Source organism: Hordeum vulgare, chromosome 1H (genome assembly GCF_904849725.1).
Source record: "Hordeum vulgare subsp. vulgare chromosome 1H, MorexV3_pseudomolecules_assembly, whole genome shotgun sequence".
In the NCBI taxonomy this organism is placed as follows: domain Eukaryota; kingdom Viridiplantae; phylum Streptophyta; class Magnoliopsida; order Poales; family Poaceae; genus Hordeum; species Hordeum vulgare.
The window spans coordinates 491,391,323-491,397,322 of record NC_058518.1 but is presented as its reverse complement, the minus strand read 5'-3'; positions in this window follow the sequence as shown (position 1 = coordinate 491,397,322).

Sequence of the window (6,000 nt, the reverse complement as noted above, 5' to 3'; positions counted from 1 at the left end):
ATCATATTATGATATCGTATCATATTAAATGTTGTGCTACTATGTGTCATGCATGGCAATAAATGAACTGTTCTATGATACTAACACATGATACTACCCATTACGGATGTAGTACCATACACTAGTATCATATGCATGATACTCACTAGTAGAAATAAGGGCTTTCGTCCCAGCTCGAAAAACACATTAGTCCCGGTTCGAGCGGCAAAGGCGCCGGTCGGGCATTAGTCCCGGTTCAAATGGGACCTTTAGTCCCGGTTCGTGTCTCGAACCGGGACTAAAGGGTTTGGAGGCTTTAGTCCCGGTTCGTGTCTTGAACCGGGACTAAAGGTGTTCAGATTTTTTTTTCTGTTTTTAAATTCTTGTTTGTAGTTTTTGTTTTAAATTGCTTATATCTTTTAGGATATTTGATGTTTTTGATTGATTCTTTTTGCATTAGATTCAAAATTTTGTCTAATTTCTGTTTGTGCCATTAGTTTTCAAATTTGAATGGTTTAAATTTGAATTTGTTTAATTGTTGTCACAGAAAGATTTATTTGGTTATTTTTAGAATAATTTAAATTAGGATTTTAATTAAATAAATATTGTTTTGCTTATATAGTTGTTTTAGTCATTTAATTGTTGTTTTTTATTATTTTTAGTTAGTTCTCTATGTAGATTTTAACATGTTGTAGCATGGTGCATATTTTATGCACAAAAAAAATCTACAGTTCAATTAATTTTAAAAAATGCCTTTGTAGCAGATGGGTTTTCGTCTGAAACCTTGATACTTTGAGTTTTGTAGAAAATAAACAAAAATGATAAAATCTTCAAAAAATAAACAAAAATGATAAAATCTTTAAAAAATAGAATCCTTTGAGATGTTGTTAGGTTTTAGTGTCTAGTCGGTATAGAAATTTTGAGATATGAATTTTGACCGTTTTTTGCAAAAAAAGGAAAAAAAATAAATGGCCCTAACTTTTGCATACGACGTCCAAAAAAAATTAATATATCAAAAAAAACTAGAAAAAATTGGTACTCGATTTCACCCGGTCTTGCCCGGTGAAGTTTTCTCACATGCTCAAAATTCCAAATGGAAAAAAAGTTATTTCAAAAAGAAGTTTTTTCCAAAAAAAAAGAATAATAATTTTATTTAAAAATATTAGGTTGTTTTCATTGAAATTCACTATTATTGTTACTTATTAAGTTTATTTTAATAATTGTTTGTAATTCAAAAAATTAAATCATGTGACATGACATCAAGACCCAAGTTGTTTAGGATTGATAGCTTATTATTGTCAGGAAAACAACAAGTGCACACTTGGCAACTAGGGGCGATAGAGTGATCCACGCTAGAGCAGTGAGGATGGGTGATTAGAGATTAAATTGTCAAATAATTCAAAGATTTGAAAAATGGAATAAAACATAAAAAATATTCAAAAATAAAATTTGAATTTTTTTTAAAAAAAATCTACCTTTTCGGGTCAAACAAACAAAATAAACAGACGGATCCTTTAGTCCCGGTTCGTAAGTAGAACCGGGACTAAAGGTACTCCCTCCCCCTCACTCCGAGGCGCTCACGTGGAGCACCTTTGGTCCCGGCTTGGAACAGGGCCGGGACTAAAGGTTAGGCCTTTAGTCCCGCCTCTTTGGTCCCGGTTGGTGAACCGGGACTAAAGCCCCTTACGGGCCGGGACTATAGGCCCTGTCCCCACTAGTGACTAGTATATGATACTCCCCATTACAACGAGCCTTAGGCCTGACCCAAGTACTAATGGAGACACAATTCTCATGTCATTTTTAGAAGAAAAAGAAACATCATGACTAGTTTTATTAAATCAAAGGACGATACATCGTTTGCAAGTCCTGAAACATCCAAACTGGAGGGTCCTCAGTCCAAGAACAAGACATTTTATTGAAATAACTATGCTTAGCTAGGTCATGAGCAACGTCTTAGCTTTTCTATTATACTCCTAGTTACAACTAGTCCGAATAGTTAGTGTTTCATTTAGGAGAGTGGATTTTCTGATCCCAAGCTACATGGAAGCCCTATTTTAAGAATTTTGAAATCATATTCTGAAGTTTCAATTTTTTTTGAAAAAGGTACACATGAACAACAAGATGTTTATTAAATTTCCATAAAGTTTCATGAACAAACACACTTGTGTGTGGGCCGAATTAAAAGAAGTCATGGACCATTATAGTGTATAGTGAATAGTGAATGTGCTAGAAAGACATCAAACTTGTTTTGTTTTTGTAGCTTGAACTAGTATTTCATCACCCGAATTTACGGAGACGTAGTATATCCCTAAGAGCATCTTTGCAGACCCCGTATAATGCCTCGACCTGTAAAATAACCGTTAAAAGACGGATCCGCATGAAAAAGTTGCCCGATCAGACCCACAAACGTATCGGACCCGTAAATATTTTTGCGGGGCACGGCAAAATTCCCATCCCAGCCCGCGGAGACATAGGTTCTCCCCCTCGCCCCGTCGATGCCCTGTATATACGCGAGCGGTTGGCGGGTGGGACATTTCAGCCTGCGTTTTTCCCCCCACCCACCACCGACGGACTGCCGCCTACGATTCCGACCATACCAGCCACCGGGATCACGTCGGCGGGCCGCCACATGCCCGAGATTGACCTCTACTCCTTCCTGCTAACTCGGCAGGCCGGAAAGTTACAGATCAGTGACTATTTGTCGTGTGTGCCGAATCTGGCATTTCCGGCCACCAGCGGCTGCACCAAGCCATGGATTGGCCAGGGAGCACCCCGCATAGGCCCGGCCTCTAGTCACCGTCGTTGGTTTCCTGCAAGGACTCGGCCGGCCGTCGCCCAGGCTCAGTGCTCGCACAACGGCTCGCCGACTTGCCGATGCCGCTCATACAGTGCGACGACTGCACAGAGACAGTGCTGCAGCTCACATCTTGCACGCGGTAACACTTCGGATGGGTATTCTTCAGATGCAATAACGACGGGGTATGTTCTTGTTTCCGTTCTGCTTTGTCAACTTATTTGGTTCAATTTCGGTAGCTTACTGAGATGTTCATGTGTGTAGGAAGGTGGATACTCATTTTGGTATTAGGAAGAAGAATACATCGATTTATTGATAGGAAGAAACTTAATAGATGCTCGTGCACTCCTTAGTACAATTGAGGCTAATGATGCGGCTGCATGTGTAATTAGAAAATAAATTAAAGGGGAAGCAACGTCTAATACTTTAGAATCAAAGTCGAAGAATGAAGAATGTAAGATCAAGAATCAACGGATCAACAATGAATGCATGGAGAAGATGTTGGTCCATCTAGTAGAGCCCGCATGTAAAATGCCTAATTGTGATTCTTGTTTTCTTTGGTCTTGTTATTTTAGCAAAGATTTGGTGAATTATTATGTATACAATGTCTTTGGAGAAAATAAAGAAGCAAAAACATGTGTTTTCATGCTCGAAATTGAAATGCAAATAACTGATTTACGCGTCAGCGATGGAGGACGACCGAGAATACCATGCTAGAATATCTTTTTACGGGTCCGGTTTGCGGGGTCTGGTCGGCCACCGCCCACGCCGGCCCTCAAAACCGTTTTTTCGCGAATTGTAAACGATTTTTGTGGGTATGTGATATACGGTTTTGCTTGAGATGCTCTAAGTTCATGCGTAAAAATAGCATTTTTTGAAATCTTAAAGTATATTTTTATACTTTCAAAATTCAGACTCCGGGGTACAAAAGCAATTTATATTCTTTCAGGCCTAAACTATTGTTGTCTAAAGATAACAAGATGATATCCCGCGCGTTGCTGCGGGAATTGCTAACAAACAATTTGATGTTTTGAAACATGAGAACTTTAATTAAAAAAGTATGTATGTGAATTTTGTACTAAAGATTACCTTCATTGTAAGATATCAAAGTGATAGATAAAAACATTGTTAAGTAGAGACATCCGAGCCTTTGCACAAAACCTAAAACAATGACAACACTATAGTTCTGCTTTTGTTTGAACTCACTATAGTTATGCATTCCACGAAAACATAACTTCTCAGTAGAAAAAAAACAGTTGACTACAATCTAATTTTCTAATGAAAAGGGTGTGTTACAAATCATGAGGCTCACTTTTGACTAAATCATGCTTCTCACCAGATCAAACCTATATGAGACAATCTTGACCGGATTTGTGCATAAAGAGATTAAAGAATAGTTTTTTCACGTCAACATATTATACCAAATTTGGTTTTATCAATTTAGAGATACATATAGACTATAAAGTATAACCGTATAACAAACTTGAAGGTGGAGAGTTGTTGCTCGATCATGTAAATTCAAAAATCCATCTCTTTACTTCTTTAACCTTTTTTCCTTAAGATTTCCAAAACAATCGAAGTGATTACGCTATAGAGACGAACAATGAATGAAAGATTTGCTATGGTACAACTGCAGTTATAAGCTGGCCAAAGAAAGATAACGTGAGTTCTTCTTGATTACAAATGAAGTGGAACACTCTACTGATAACTAATTCCAAATTTAAGCAACCTGGGGGTGTAGTGTAGTGTAGTTTGCAAGAAGTTGAATGCCTGCTTGACAATGTAGCATGTGAATAACAGAGGTCACTGCATCTTCCATATGTGACCTGCATATACGAAACAAAATAAATAAGAGAAAGGAATGTGAACAAAAAATATGATTGAGGAATATGAAAAAAAATCTTGGGGTCTTTCTCTTTGAGATTTCATTATGTTGGATTGAATATTTTGGGTTTGAGAACACTTAATGTATGTCTTGCATGTAGATACTCGTGGTGACAATGGAGTATTCTATTGATTCACCTCACATATGTTATGGCATCAACTTGCAGATTCCCATGACATTGGGGGAACTATGCACATGAGTTGATGCATGTTTATCTACTACTTTCTCCGATAGAAATCTTGGAATACTCTTTGAAGTTCTTTGTGTTGGATTTAATATGATGAATCTAAAATTGTTTTATGCATGTCTAATAATCAACTCACGGATACTTATGATGACATTGGAGTATCTAGGTGGCATTAGAGTTGGTTGATGCGTATCGTATGTGTTATTTTAGTACAAAATCTAGGGTTGTTTGTGACATTTATAGGGATGGCTCAATAGATTGATCGGAAAGGATAACTTTGAGATGGTTTTACTACCTACAAAATTTGAACTTATGTTATCCGCTATATAGATACTTTGGAGCGAGTCTTTGTCGCACGTGGAGGAATGGTTATATGATTCAATTATGTTAGCATTGTTGAGAGATTGCACTAGTGAAAGTATGAACCCTAGGCCTTTTTTCGAAGCATTTATATACTGTTTTGCTTGCTATTTTTCACTTGCTACCTTGCTGTTTTTATATTTTTAGATTACAAAACATATATCTACTATCGATACTACACTTGTATCACCATCTCTTTGTCGAACTAGTGCACCTATACAATTTACCATTGTATTGGGTGTGCTGGGGACACAAGAGATTTCTTGTATTTGATTGCATGATTGTTTGAGAGAGACCATCTTTATCTTACACCTCCTACAAATTGATAAACCTTAGGTCATTCTCTTGAGGCAAATTTGTTGTTGTTCTACAAAACTCTGCACTTGAAGGTCCAACAATGTCTACAAGAATAAAGGTGTGTAGCAGACATCATTTTTAAAGCGGAAGACGGCACATCGTGATATCCTTGGAGGCATCGCTTTAGGAAAGACATATGTGCCCATTACGAGGGATCTCTCTACCCTCAAGGTCACTGGATGTCGGGGCAATGGCTCCGGGACAATGCGCCAAAACGGTGGTGTCGAGAAGTGATGCAGGGACGCCCCCATTATGTAGGGATGCTACTAGACATGGTTTGCGATCTATTTTGAGTTATGAAGGCAGCAAGGTCTTTGACTCGGTCTATGAGTTCCAGTGGGGACTGTGGACGATATGTCAGTGCGGCTGCCCCGAAAAATGGTGCAACCATCGTGGATTGCGGGCAGTCACTCTGTGCACCTGGGTTGCAGGTTGTTG